Genomic DNA, 13720 nt, shown 5'->3' with positions numbered 1-13720 from the left:
TCATTATGATTTTACGTAGCTCTTTATGTTGGTTGTTGTAGTCTATAATGAAGCGAAATTCCCCTTTGGCACTGTCCTCCATAGCATTTGCTGCTAAGGACTTTGATTTAGGTTTTATTAAGTCTAGGCGATCCCTGTTCATGGATTTTGCTATCGCCCCATCTATGGTTTTATGAGAATATCCCCTGGCAAGGAATCTTTTTTTGGCTAGTATTTGTTCCTGTTTGAGGATTATCTCGTCACTGTTTATACGTCTTAATCTAAGCATTTCCCCATAGGGAATGCTGTTGATTAAGTGTCGAGGATGGGCACTAGAGTTATGCAGAGTTGAATTGCCTGCTGTCTTTTTCCGATAAAGTTTGGTTTCAATTTTGTTTTTATCAATGTATATGGTAGTGTCAAGAAAGTTAACAGATGAGTTGTTTATAGTGCCAGTAAATTCGAGATTTAAATTATTATTGTTAATAGAGTTAAGGAAATTTTCTGCCTCACGTTGTTCACCCTTCCAAATTATAAAAAGATCATCTATAAATCTTAACCAGATAATAATGTTGTTTTTCATGGTTTCTCTGAATTCACTGGCTAGAACCAGCTCCTCCCACCAGCCCATGTGGAGACACGCATAGCTGGGGGAGAAGCTGGCTCCCATCGCTACTCCTGTTAACTGTTGATAATGCATGTTATTAAACATAAAGACATTGTTATTTAAACAAAATTCGACCATATCTGTTAACATTTTGCTGTGGTGTGTTAATTTTGACGTCCCCCCGCTTAAATAATGTCGGAGTGCTTGTAGTCCATCACAGTGTTTAATGCTCGTGTAGAGCGATGTTACATCTAATGCCATCATTAGATAGTCCTCCTGCCATTGGATGTCTTTCAGTTTGTGAAGGAAATCACTTGTGTCTCTTACATATGACTTTAAACCTTGTACATGACTTTGCAAGTAATAGTCCACATATTGTGAGGTATGTTCCAGTAAACTCCCACGTGCCGATATGATTGGTCTGCCAGGTGGTTGAGTTTTGTTCTTATGGATCTTGGGAATAAAGTACATGGATGCTGTTGTTGGGCTATCATTTTTTAGGAAGTTGTATTCTTCCTTGGTTATGAGGTCTTTGATTCTCCAATTTAGTAATTTTACATTGTACTGCTGGTATATTGTTTTTAGATCTGCTCCATTTATTTTCGTAAAATATATATATGTGTATATATATATATAATCAAGGTCGTAGCAACATGACCGAAACGCGTCATGCCAAATCAACAGCAATAAATATGCACTGTATACGATATCAGCACGTTGTGTTCCTGTAACTCTGAACGGATGTACTTGTGATTTATATATATATATATATATATATATGCACTAGCGGTCGCCAGTAGGTAGTTATAGTTAGGACCTATTTTCAATAGGAAATCCGCAACATTCTATTCCCAATAACTTTGGCGCTGGTCCGCTCCTATCCTGAAAGTCTCAGGGCGATTCGTCAAGCGGGGGCTGAGAAAAACTTTAGTCGCAGCTACAGCATGAACTGCTGAACAGAATTACAGCAAATGTGGCAAAAAGGTAGTCCTTGGTTCAGAGTCATGCCTTTTGGTTAAATGGTGTAAATCCGTTCAGTAGTTCCTGAGAAAATCAAAAGTAAAATCACATATATATCTGGGCAGAGCCTAACCACACATCTCATCGTGAGATCTGATTGGCTGTCAGCACTTCATCCAAGAAGTGTTGGCAGCCATCTTGGGACCATGATAGCACCTCATTAAAAAGCATTGCAGTTAATATAAGGTTTTAAGACTTTAGTTACATTATAAATCATTTGTTGATGGTACCATACTCATTTTAGGAATTGTGGTGTGGTCTAAGGTGATTTTACCATGTGAAAAAACCTTCTGCTGGGTATCCTGAATTGTGTATGAGAGAAAACTAGAGCGCTAACAGTCCTACCTATGACAAACGTATTGCTCACCTGAAGCCATCTTGATCGGAATAAAGTGGTAACTCTTAAAACATTTAAATTAAAAAGGAACAAAATGAGGGGGTTCATTTTGCCATAGAAAGTATGATTAGTGCTGCAGAAAGAAAAATCAGGGCACATTTTGTGTGACTTCTCAAATCCTCTTCTATTTCATTAAAAAATTCTGACATGCAGGCTGAAAAATACCAGCAGCAGACTTCCCTGGTGAGCAGTAGCTTTACTACAGTGATCTAATGAGCAACTAGAGTGCGAACATTCTGAATTTATGGCAAATGTGTGACACATCTGAATACCTTCTTGATGGAATCAAAGTAAAAAACTGAAAGTATTTCCTACTGAGGAGACTGTAGTAAATGAGGAAATTAGGAAATTTTATAACAAATAAGTCTCCCAAGATGGCCACCAGAGACAAAAGAGCCCAAATGTAGCACAAAAATCACCCAGATGTAGCCCAAGTATAGCCCAATGACAGAATGTCCCAGAGTGTTCTAAAGAACAACTAGAGCACTAACAGTCTTACTTTTGACAAACGTATGGCACACCTGTAGCCATCTTGATTGGAATAAAGTGCTAACACTTAAAACATTTAATGTGCAAAGGAACAAAATGAGGGGTTCATTTTGCCATAGAAATTATGATTAGTGCTGCAGAAAGAAAAATTATGGCACATGTTGACTTCTCAAATCCTCTTCTATTTCATTAAAACATTCTGACATGAAGACTGAAACATGCACTTTGAATACCAGCAGTAGACTTTCCTGGTGAGCAGTAGCTTTACTACAATGATCTAATGAGCAACTAGAGTGCTAACATTCAGAATGTATGGCAAAGTGTGAGACATCTGAATAACATTCTTGATGGAACGAAAGTAAAAAACTGAAAGTATTTCCTACTGAGGAGACTGCAGTAAATGAGGAAATTAGGAAACTTCATAACAAATAAGTCTCCCAAGATGGCCACCAGAGACAAAAGAGCCCAAATGAAGCACAAATATCACCCAGATGTAGCCCACATGTAGCCCAATGACAGAAGTGTGCAGACTTGTCAGGTATTGGAGTGCTTTACATGAACATTGGTTACATCACACAAGAACAAATTCATTTTGGTTGTAGACATGGGGAGATTAAGTGATTTGACCAGAATCACAGAATGTCGAGCTAAAGCAGAAACTCCAACCTGGTTCCCCAGTTGCAAAGTCTGCAGCTCTGTAAGTAACACCACATCCTCTCCCTTAAGTGCAACATTTAATCAAGTGGTCAACTGGATAAAACAAATAAAGATAACAAATAATTTAAAAGTGCTTTCTCACTATTTGAAAACTCCGAAAATATGTCCTCATTTTAGTTTTTTAGAGCACTAACCATAATTTTGATGAAAATAAGACCCTCTCATATATGTAATTTCTAAAGGAAATGCTCTAGGTATTACAGTTTTGATTACATCAAGAAGACGTCAGGCGTTCCACACTTTTGTAATAAATATAGAATGTTAGCAATCTTGTTGCTCATTAGGATATTGTTGAGAGGCAGAGGCCAGGGGCACGGACTCTGAAAATTGAAGGCAGTTAGGAGGGTGCCGAGTCAACAATTCGCGCGCACTGGGTAGGCAGGAAGGGCAGTGGCAGCACAATAGATTATGGAGGGCAGTGGAAAGGGGGACAGGGGCAACAAACCAACAATACAGGAGTGTCAAGAGAGGCTGTGGCAATATAATAGACCATTGTGGGCAGAAGGAAGAGGTAGTGGTAGCACAACCATTCATGCCAACAGACACGCTTCCGCCAGGAAACATCCAATGTTTTTAAGCTCAAATGGGATTTATTTGATCTGTCTCCTGTCTACAATTGCCTCTTTTTCAATGTAACTCAAAGGGGAAAATCAATAACTCCGTTTTTTTTACAAAATCACCCTCTTACCAAGTTCAAAATGTTAGCAAGTATGGTACATTGGATCATGGAAGGCAGGAGGATTTGGGGTAGGGACATGGACTCGGATAACAGAGGACAGGAGGGACATGGAGAGGTGCACCAAACTGACACTACAGGGCAGGCATCAGGGTTTGCAGCAGCACAATACACCACACAGGGCATGCGGGACGGGAGTGCAGCACAACAATCCATAGAAAGCAATAGGGAGAGGACAGGACCATGCACAACAAAGAACAGAGGGAAGAGGCAATGGTAGCTAGCTGACCATAATGGACAGACAGGAGAGAAAGCTGCAGCATAACAGACCATAAAGGGCAGGAGGAACGGATCAGGGACATTGCAATGGAACAGACAAGCCAGGAGGGAGGGAATAGGGGTCTGAACATGGAAACAGAGGGCTGGAGGGAGGGGAGTGGCAGCTCAACAGAACACTCAGAGTAGATAGGAGTGGCAGGTCCATGGAACATGGTGGGCAAAAAGGATGGAGCAGGGGCATGCACAAAGACATCGGAGGGCGGGGGAAGGAGAATAGGGGCAGCAAGCTAAGCACAAGGTCAATGTTGGGGCATAGAATTGGGCAATGGAGGGCAGGAGGAGTGGACTGGTATATCATGCTAAATGGAGGGCAGTGGCAGCACAGCAGACCATGCATGGCAGGAGGGAGGAGGCTAGTCCATGGATTTCGACAACAGAGGATAGGGAGGAGGTGGATGGGGCAGCAAGCTAACTGTTCAGAGAAGGCGGGAAGGCCAGTGGCAGAACAACGGCCACACAGTGCTGTAATAATGGAGCAGGGACATGGACTTGGACAATGGATGGCTAGGAGAAGGGAAGGCAAGAGCAGCAAGCTTGGGTGGGGGCAGCACAATGCCAGGCCCTGCTTCCAACCTCCCACCCTCCATTGTGATATGCATCTTACTTAATGTTAAAAAAAAACCTAGAAATTTGCTGAAAAAAACAAAGATTACAGGGACGGTATAGTTAGACTCAGATTTCACTCATACACAACCAGTGAAATTCAGCAGTTATAGTTACCTGAGCTAACTATAACTTACGCCCCCGCAATGTACTGTTAATGACCTCAGACATTACATCATTCATGACATGGTCAGTTTCATCATGACATCGCAAATGAGTTGTGAATGGAATGGAACTATAATCGCTAGAACTTTATTTAAGGATAGTGTGTGTATATTAACACCCCTTTTTTTTCCTTTTCTTTCGTGTAAGAACCATTATAATACGCAACGTGCCCAGATTAATATGGCCGATAGCCTTTCACTTTAAAGTAATGTGTAGTCCATTGTTTATGTTGATGTTTGCAATTCTAAGTATGTTTATTATGAATAAGTCACGTTGACGAACATACGGGTATGGCGGTCATGGGGCAAGATATGCTGAAATGACATTGTGTGTATATTAAAACTTGTTTTCTTTTCTTTATTGTATCAATTCCTTAATTTTCACATCGTGACCAGGCCAATATGGCCGCCAGCTTTTTGGATTAAAGTAATGCACTGCTGATGACGTCACATATTACATCACTCATGACATGGTCAGTGACATCACTGATGACATCACTGATGACATCTCAAATGCCATCACTGATGACATAATCTACATGATCATCTGATGCACCTCCTCACACCCTAAAATACAGACTACCATTCTCGAAACCATAGACACACCAATACTAGTACAGCTACAATATTCTGTGCACTATGCATGCAGACCTCTAATCAGCTACATAGCGTTGATACAGTCTTTAAAATACTCAGTTAGTACCTATGCAGTCTAGGAATCCTTCTGTCTGTCCCATGCACTTCTCCATTCAACCATCCAGCATTATCTACGTATCCTATCACTCTGCCAATACCTAAGCACTAATAAATTTAGCATGCACTCTCTTTGCAGCACTGAAATTACTCCAGTTATTAGTCATATACTTAAGGAATGGCCTAGCCACTAACACAAGTGCAGGTATAATATTTTGTACACTATGCATGCACACCTCTAACCAGCTACAAACTATTGATACGCTCTTCTAAATAACCGGTTAGTACCTATGCAGTGTAGGAATCTTCCTGTCTGTCTCATGCATTTCTCCAATCGCCCATCCAGCACTATCTACTTATCCTTTTACTCCACCAATACCTAAGCACTTATAAATTCACTATACACTCTGTTTGTAATACTGTAATTATTCTAGTTACTAGTCATGAACTTATGGAATGGCCTAGCTACTAACACAAGTACATCTATAATATTTTGTGCACTATCCAAGCAGACCTCTAACTAGCTACATACTATTGATACACTCTTCTAAATACCCAGTTAGTACTCATGCAGTGCAGGAATCGTCCAGTCTATTCCATGCACTTCTTTAATAACTTATCTACCACTATCTACTTATCTTATCACTCCACCAATATGTAAGCAATTATAAATTAAGTGTTCACTCTGTTAGCAGCACTGTCATCATTCCAGTTACTAGTGGTATTCTTATAAAATGACCTTGGCACCAACACAAGTACACATAAAATATTCCTTGCATAATCCCTACAAATCTCTAAGCAGATACATACTATTGGTCCACTCCATTAAATACTGAAGTAGTACCCATGCAGCGTAAGATACCTCCTGTCAGTCTCATGCAATTCTTCAATCACCCATCCAGCACTATGTTCTTATTGTATCAGTCTGCCAATACCTAAGCACTTATGGGGCAGATTTACAAGCACCCTGCGCCACCAGTACGTCACTTTTTGTAACGTAGTGATGGCGCCAGGCACTCCTTCATATTTACAAGGAGAGGAAAAGCCACCCTGCGTGGTTTTTCCTCTCCTTGTAAATACGACCCCTTCATACACAGAAATTTGTGTTGAAGGGGCGTACCATAGGTGTTGCTGTGGGTGTTCCTAGACAACGCCCATAGAACAAGACACATCTCCAGATTTATGAGAAATCGTAAATCTGGAGATGTGTGTGAATGCTGCGCCATCCTAGAGTTGGTGTAGCAAGGCGCAGCGAGGAGAATTTTTTCATTTCTCCTAATTTTTTCTTCTTTAAATGCATTCTACATTCCACAGCATACATTGACAGAGGAAAATGCCTTTAATGATTGTTTTTGTGCAGGAGGGTGTCCCTTTTCTAGACACTTGTCTAGATTTTCTTATTGTATTGTCGTACTTAGGTGGCTGGCAGTGCCACCTCTCAGGTGCACACTAAATTAGTTGAAGTGCTTTTTACTTTTGAGTGAAATTGAGATTATAGTTGGAGTTTGATGTAATTGAGTGCATACCCAGCTGCTTTCGTTTAATCAGTATATTCCTAACACTGCCTTTGCAGCTCACTTTGCACCATCGTTATTATTTGTATCACGTAAAAAATGTCGTTTGAAGAGATTGTGCATTTAACTGACAATCGAGCTCACACGAAAGCATATTCATCAGCTGAAGCTAGTGACATTTATGGGCTGATCAAGGAAGTAAGGGCATTTGATACATCTTCAGGGTCAACTTTACAGCAACTTCGGCAATTGGAATATCTAATGCGCCGTGAAGTTAATCAGCGCCTGCACGCGACGACTCTTGTTCAGTATCATAAAGCGAGCAGGATCCCAAGGGGTTTGCGTTTAGCTATTAAGCCTATGCTATTTAACATGAACAAGAAATTCATGGAGAAATGGTACGCCATTCTTAATAAGTGCTCCTTGGATTTAATCCTTTTGATAGTGGAAGAATTATCTCAGGTTATCATTGAACTTGAATCTGAAATTAAAAATTTACAAGCTACTCTAACAGCTCAAATGGCACCGGAGGTATGGTCTAAAACACTTGATGACATCAACCTTAAATTAGATAATTACGCAAAAGAAATTAATGAGCGTAAAATCAGAAAATTCCGCAGGGACACCATCGATTATAAATTAGATGAGGTTTACACCTGGGCGGAAGTGTACGCCCAGAAACGTAACTGGCAGAAACAGGGTACTACCTCTTCAGAGGAGAGTCTTGCTTCGGTCACAGATACTCAGTTATCCCGTCCACCTGCCCCCACTAATGTTCAGCCACAAGATAGTGAACCAGCTGAAGCTGGGCCGAGTACATCAAAAGTGTCTTTTTTAGAGATAAGCCCAGCGTCAAACCAACCTCCCGTACCGACAATAACACCCTCAGCAAAACCCGTCGAGGGCACAGATTCGACAAAAACAGGATCCACGAGAAGGAAGAAACATTAGTGGTGAACATTTCTTCCAAATCTCTAACTTCTAAACAGATTTCAGTTCTTAATAAAGGCTGTTCCTTTGTTCCATCATATACAGGAAAGGCTCTTGACTCGCAGGTTGATCTTTTTAAATTTACTAGGAAGCTCCGCCTACGATACTTTTTTTCCACCATTGAAACCACCCCCAATCCTACTGCAGAGGAGGGTAATTTGGAATTCAAACCTAAAAGCTTCTTTTTACCACCTTTCTCACATAAAACCATTGATTTGTTTGAGAATTTGGTCAAACAGGATTTAAAACACATTCCATGTTTAAAATCAGGGTCTTCTAATTTGACGAAAGGTGAAAAAATGGCATTGAATTCCTTAAGATGTAGTACTACTTTACACTTCACGAAAGCGGATAAGGGAGGGGCACTTGTTGTAATGGATCGTACTCACTATGAAAATAAAGTTGAGACAATGTTACATGATCAAGATACTTACATTCCACTCACTGCAGATCCTACTAGTTCTTTTTTGTCCCTATTGAATTCTATTCTACAGAACGCTGAGGATATGGGTTGGATCAACAATAAAACTAGGGAATTTTTGTTCACGAGATTTCCTCGTAGACCCTCTTTGTACATGCTACCTAAGATCCACAAGAACGTAAAAGACCCCCCGTTGAGACCTATTGTCTCCGGTTGTGGGTCGATTCATGATTCACTAGGACGATATTTAGACACCTTTTTTCAACCAATTGTGCAGTCCAGTCCATCTTATTTGCAGGATACTACGCATCTATTGAACATCATTGCAGACATGAGATTACCACTTTCAGTAGAAGTCTTTTTTTGTACTATTGATGTTGTGTCATTGAACATTTCGATTCCCCACATTGAGGGTATTGAAGCTGTTGAATGGGCTTTACTTACGCAGGATTCCGTCAGAGCCAACAAAGTGTTTTTACTAGAACTGTTACACTTTTGTTTATTCCACAGTTATTTTCAGTGGAAGGGTGATTTTTTTCTTCAAGCTAATGGCACATCGATGGGCTTTTCTGGGGCACCTAGCTATGCCAACATCTTCATGCTTAAATATGAATCAGAGCATATTCTTTCCAATCCACTGTGGGCATCTAATCTTCTGATGTATCGTCGATATATCGACGATATTTTGGTTGTATGGCAGGGGTCTAAAAATGAATTAGTGTCATGTATACAACAGCTGAATACAATTAATCCTCGTATTCAATTCACATATTATGTTGATCCTCTAAGTATTTCATATCTTGATGTCATTCTAACAAGGACAGGCACTAAAATTGAGACTGCGGTGTACAAGAAGCAAACGGATCGTAATAATGCTTTGCATTACCAGAGCTTTCATCCTTGGTCTCTTAAAAGACATTTACCTTTTTCTCAACTGTTAAGAATCAGACGCATTTCCTCTGACCCTGAGTCCAGCGTGCAGACTATGCATGAATTTAAAGACAAATTTCTCGCTAGGGGCTATCCCTCCAAAGTGGTGAATGAGGCAGCAAGTCGAGCAATGACTAAGAGTCGTGAATCACTTTTGCTCAAGCAGGATAAACCGGTTTCCTCTAGTCGAGAAGTATTTGTATCCACTTTCTCTAGTAATTCCAATTTGATCAAGAAAAGTATCCTACAACGTTGGGATCTACTTCAAAATGAAGCTGATTTTGGAAATCTTTTTACTGAGCAACCGCTATTTGCGTACAAACGATCTAACAATCTAAAAGAGATGCTTAATCAGACTCCAGTTAAACCAACCACGTCATTTAGAGGCATGACTACTTGCATGAACTGCTCACATTGTCATAATGCCGTTACTGGCAAATATGTAACACACCCATGGACAGGAAAAAAGATCATTCTTAATTTTGACGCTAATTGTAACAGTCACCATGTTATATATTTCATCAAGTGTCCATGCGAGATGTTTTATGTTGGCAAAACTGAAAGGTCGATTCGGGTTCGAATTACTGAACACAAGAGTAGAATTCGGACCAAAACTACTAGTTCACCTCTTGCAGTTCATTGGTTGGATAAGAAGCACTCTATTGCTCAATTGCGATTTGGCATTCTAGAGAAAGTCACAGTACGTCCTGACAGAGATACCACTAAGTTTTTGTTACAGCGTGAAGCTTATTGGATTTGGTTTATGCAAAGCCTCTTGCCCAAGGGGCTTAATGATAAGTTCGAACTGGCCTGTTTTCTCTAAAGTTCATCATTAGGCTTATGTACATCGTTTATTGATTGTTCATGCATAACGTTGATTGTACATTGTTTTAACCATACCCGCACTTGTTGTAAAACATTATAGGTTTTTGCATCAGTCGCTTCTTTTCTTTCCTCTTTCTCTGGTATATTTGTTGTCTATTTCGATTTAGTCATTTTGTTGTTTTTATTTCATTAGTTTAAAGCTTCGTTGAATTTTTCAATATGGCGGCTTTGGGATATCGTATCGGTATAGTCGATATGCCAGTCCTGTTTCTATGATTAGTTCGGGTTAAAACACGCCGACGCGGGCGGCTTTTGAGAAGCCAGTGTTGGTGGTCAATTTGGGTGGAACACAGTTGGTTTAGGTAAGCGTTCTTCCTTTTTTGAAATCAGACTCTGAATAAATATGTTTGCGAGACTAGTATGTTGAAATTTGGGTTTCGATATTTTCAGAGCTAGTACGCTGATTACCACTGCAGCCGCATCCGTACACTTCCCGTGGGTTGACGATAGTGATAATTAATGGAGATTCATTTGGATTACTCACATCATAGTGAGAAATAGTGGTAAGCTTTGTTTAATGGTTGATTCTGTGCTCGTGTGGATGTGATGATGCCTCGAGGCTCTTGGTTTGATTTATTCATTTTTTACAGCGTAACTTCAGGATTGGTGCAGATACACCTAGTCCTTTGTTTTTGGTACGCTCAATCGTGTTCCACCCATCGTAGTTTCTTCAGGTACGAATTGTCTTTGTGGAAGCAGTATAGTGTTTTCACGTATTGGTTTCTTATGGTGGTGGCATTTTAATGGCGTTACATGTATTGCAGTTTCTTTAGGCATGAACTAGGTTTGTGTTGAGAACCGATGGCTTTCTTCAATTCGCACATATTTTAGGCATATAGCACTTTCACTTTTCGGCTTCTTGTGGTGGTGGCATTTCGCTTCTGTTGCAATGACCATAATGTTATTCCCCTGCCTTTTCCTTGAACAGCAGAACTGTATATACATTTAGTATGACAATTTATGATGTTTTTTTACAATTGATATATGCATTGTCTGTTTTTATAGATTCCCCTGATGAAGGGCTGAATTGTAAGCCCGAAATGCATTGGGATTTGCCTCATGAAATTGTGAATTTTTGCTGAGAAGAAGCAACGCTTTGTCAAGCCTTTTTTCGTTATTGATTAAAAATCAAACGGACACATGGATCAAGCTTCGCTATTAATTTGTTTTCTATGTGTGGAAAATTATCTATGTTTATGATTCCAATGTTGTATTATGGTGTCCTTGTGAATAATCGTTTAACCTTCGAATAAGTTATGTGTTACATTTTGGCCACTTTTTCATGCTTAAATATGAGTATGCCCCACCTGGGCACCGAGTAGTGCACTTGTTTTTCTAGACACTTGTCTAGATTTTCTTATTGTATTGCTGCTGTCTAGATGCCATTTTGTTTGATATTTTTTTGAAAAACACCAAAAAAAACAAGCAAAAAGGGTTCTTGTAGGAAAAGAGATGTCTCTCTAAAGATGCTCCAACAAGAATGATTAAAATGGGTGGGGTCCTTCAATAGTTAGTGGGGAAATGTTATGAACCAATGAAATCTTTTTTTTGAGGTCACATGGGATCTGCGCAATCTGCGCTCACGAAGCATGCACCCGACGCGACTTCGCGAAAATATATTTAAAAATAATATAAGTTTATTATAAGTACACATATATTATTTTTATGAATATCTTAGATAGTCTCTTGCCCTAATATGTATATTAAACACACATACATATCATTTTAGAACATAATTTTTTTTTGCGGGAGACGCGCACCCAGCGCGCCCCAGCAAGTATATGACGTCACGCGGGACCCGCCACCGCGCAAGTGTTGTGTACCGTAATGCGCATGTGTCACGAATGCACGGGAGCAGGAGTCACGGACTGGTCGCAAACCAATCACACACATCACGTAATATTAAATGTATATGATGTAACTGAAAAACACGCAGCCGTCGCACACCATCCGCGGATCCTTTATGACGTTTCTAAAATGGCGGCTAGAATCCACGCACCCACCGTGATGTGTACGCTTTGGGTGTGCAACTCCGAAACAATTTTGGAAAAAAAACATTCAAAAAGAAAATAATATAAATATATTAAAATAAAAAAATAAAACGAAAAAATTAAACAATATTTCAGTTTTAATTTTGTTTTTGTTTTTAACTTTCAGAAAAATATATAATGTTATTTAATGAATAAAATATTTATAAATAAACAGTTAAAAAAACTGAAGAAAATCAGTACAAAAAATAGGTATAACTGCTATTACACTTACAAATTTGCATTTAAAAACCTTTGAAATTCACTGAAAACACCATAGGTTTCTGAGACATTATAGTTAGAAATTAGCATTTAAAAAAGCTTTGAAATTCACTGAAAAAAACATAGGTTTCAGAGACATTATAGTTAGAAATTAGCATTTAAAAATCCTTAGAAATTCACAGAAAAAACCATAGGTTTTAGGGGTGTTATAGTTAGCTGGACATTTCACTCGTACAAAACCATAGAAATTCCTCCGTTATAGTTAGTTCTGCTAACTATAACTCACGCGCCCACAATGCACTGCTGATGATGTCACATATTACATCATTCATGACATGGTCAGTGACATCACTGATGACATCATCCATGTGACAATCTGATACACCTCATCCTACACTAGTATAACCTTTCATCACTCACTGTAAAATACAGAAAATTAAGAAATATTAATTTAATATTTGAAACCATTGACACACCAATACCAGTTACTACGTACCCACACACTGATTCCTAAGTCTACGCACACAACTACCCATTCAACAACAGAATCACTTATACATGCAGTCACTAATTAATAGAACACTGTCAAATGCACTTATACACATATATAGACATTAACACATCATCAGTCATCGTAGTCGGTTATGCAGTCATCCTACTCACTCATGAAAAAAATTAATCACACTTACATTTAATCACTTGCACAATTATACACACAACACCTCATTTATTCAAACACATAGTAACTCATAGTTAATATGTTAAAAAATCACCATTACAGTTATACGCTCATTCATATAGTTACTCTCACAATCACTGACTCTTATATATACTCATTTATGTACAACAACTCTCACATACAATGCCTTTTATTTTTTTACTTTGTTGAAGATGTACAACTTAAACATATATTCGCTCACCAACACACAAATAAATACACTAAGTCCCCCAAACAACTGTTTCCCATGCACTCTTAAACCTATACACCTAGTCAATCAACAATTCACACATCTATGCCTAGAGTTGCACACACCCCATCCAACCACA

Source organism: Triturus cristatus, chromosome 7 (assembly GCF_964204655.1).
Source record: "Triturus cristatus chromosome 7, aTriCri1.1, whole genome shotgun sequence".
In the NCBI taxonomy this organism is placed as follows: Eukaryota; Metazoa; Chordata; class Amphibia; order Caudata; family Salamandridae; genus Triturus; species Triturus cristatus.
The sequence above is the reverse complement of the archived record's forward strand: the minus strand, read 5'-3'. Positions refer to the sequence as shown.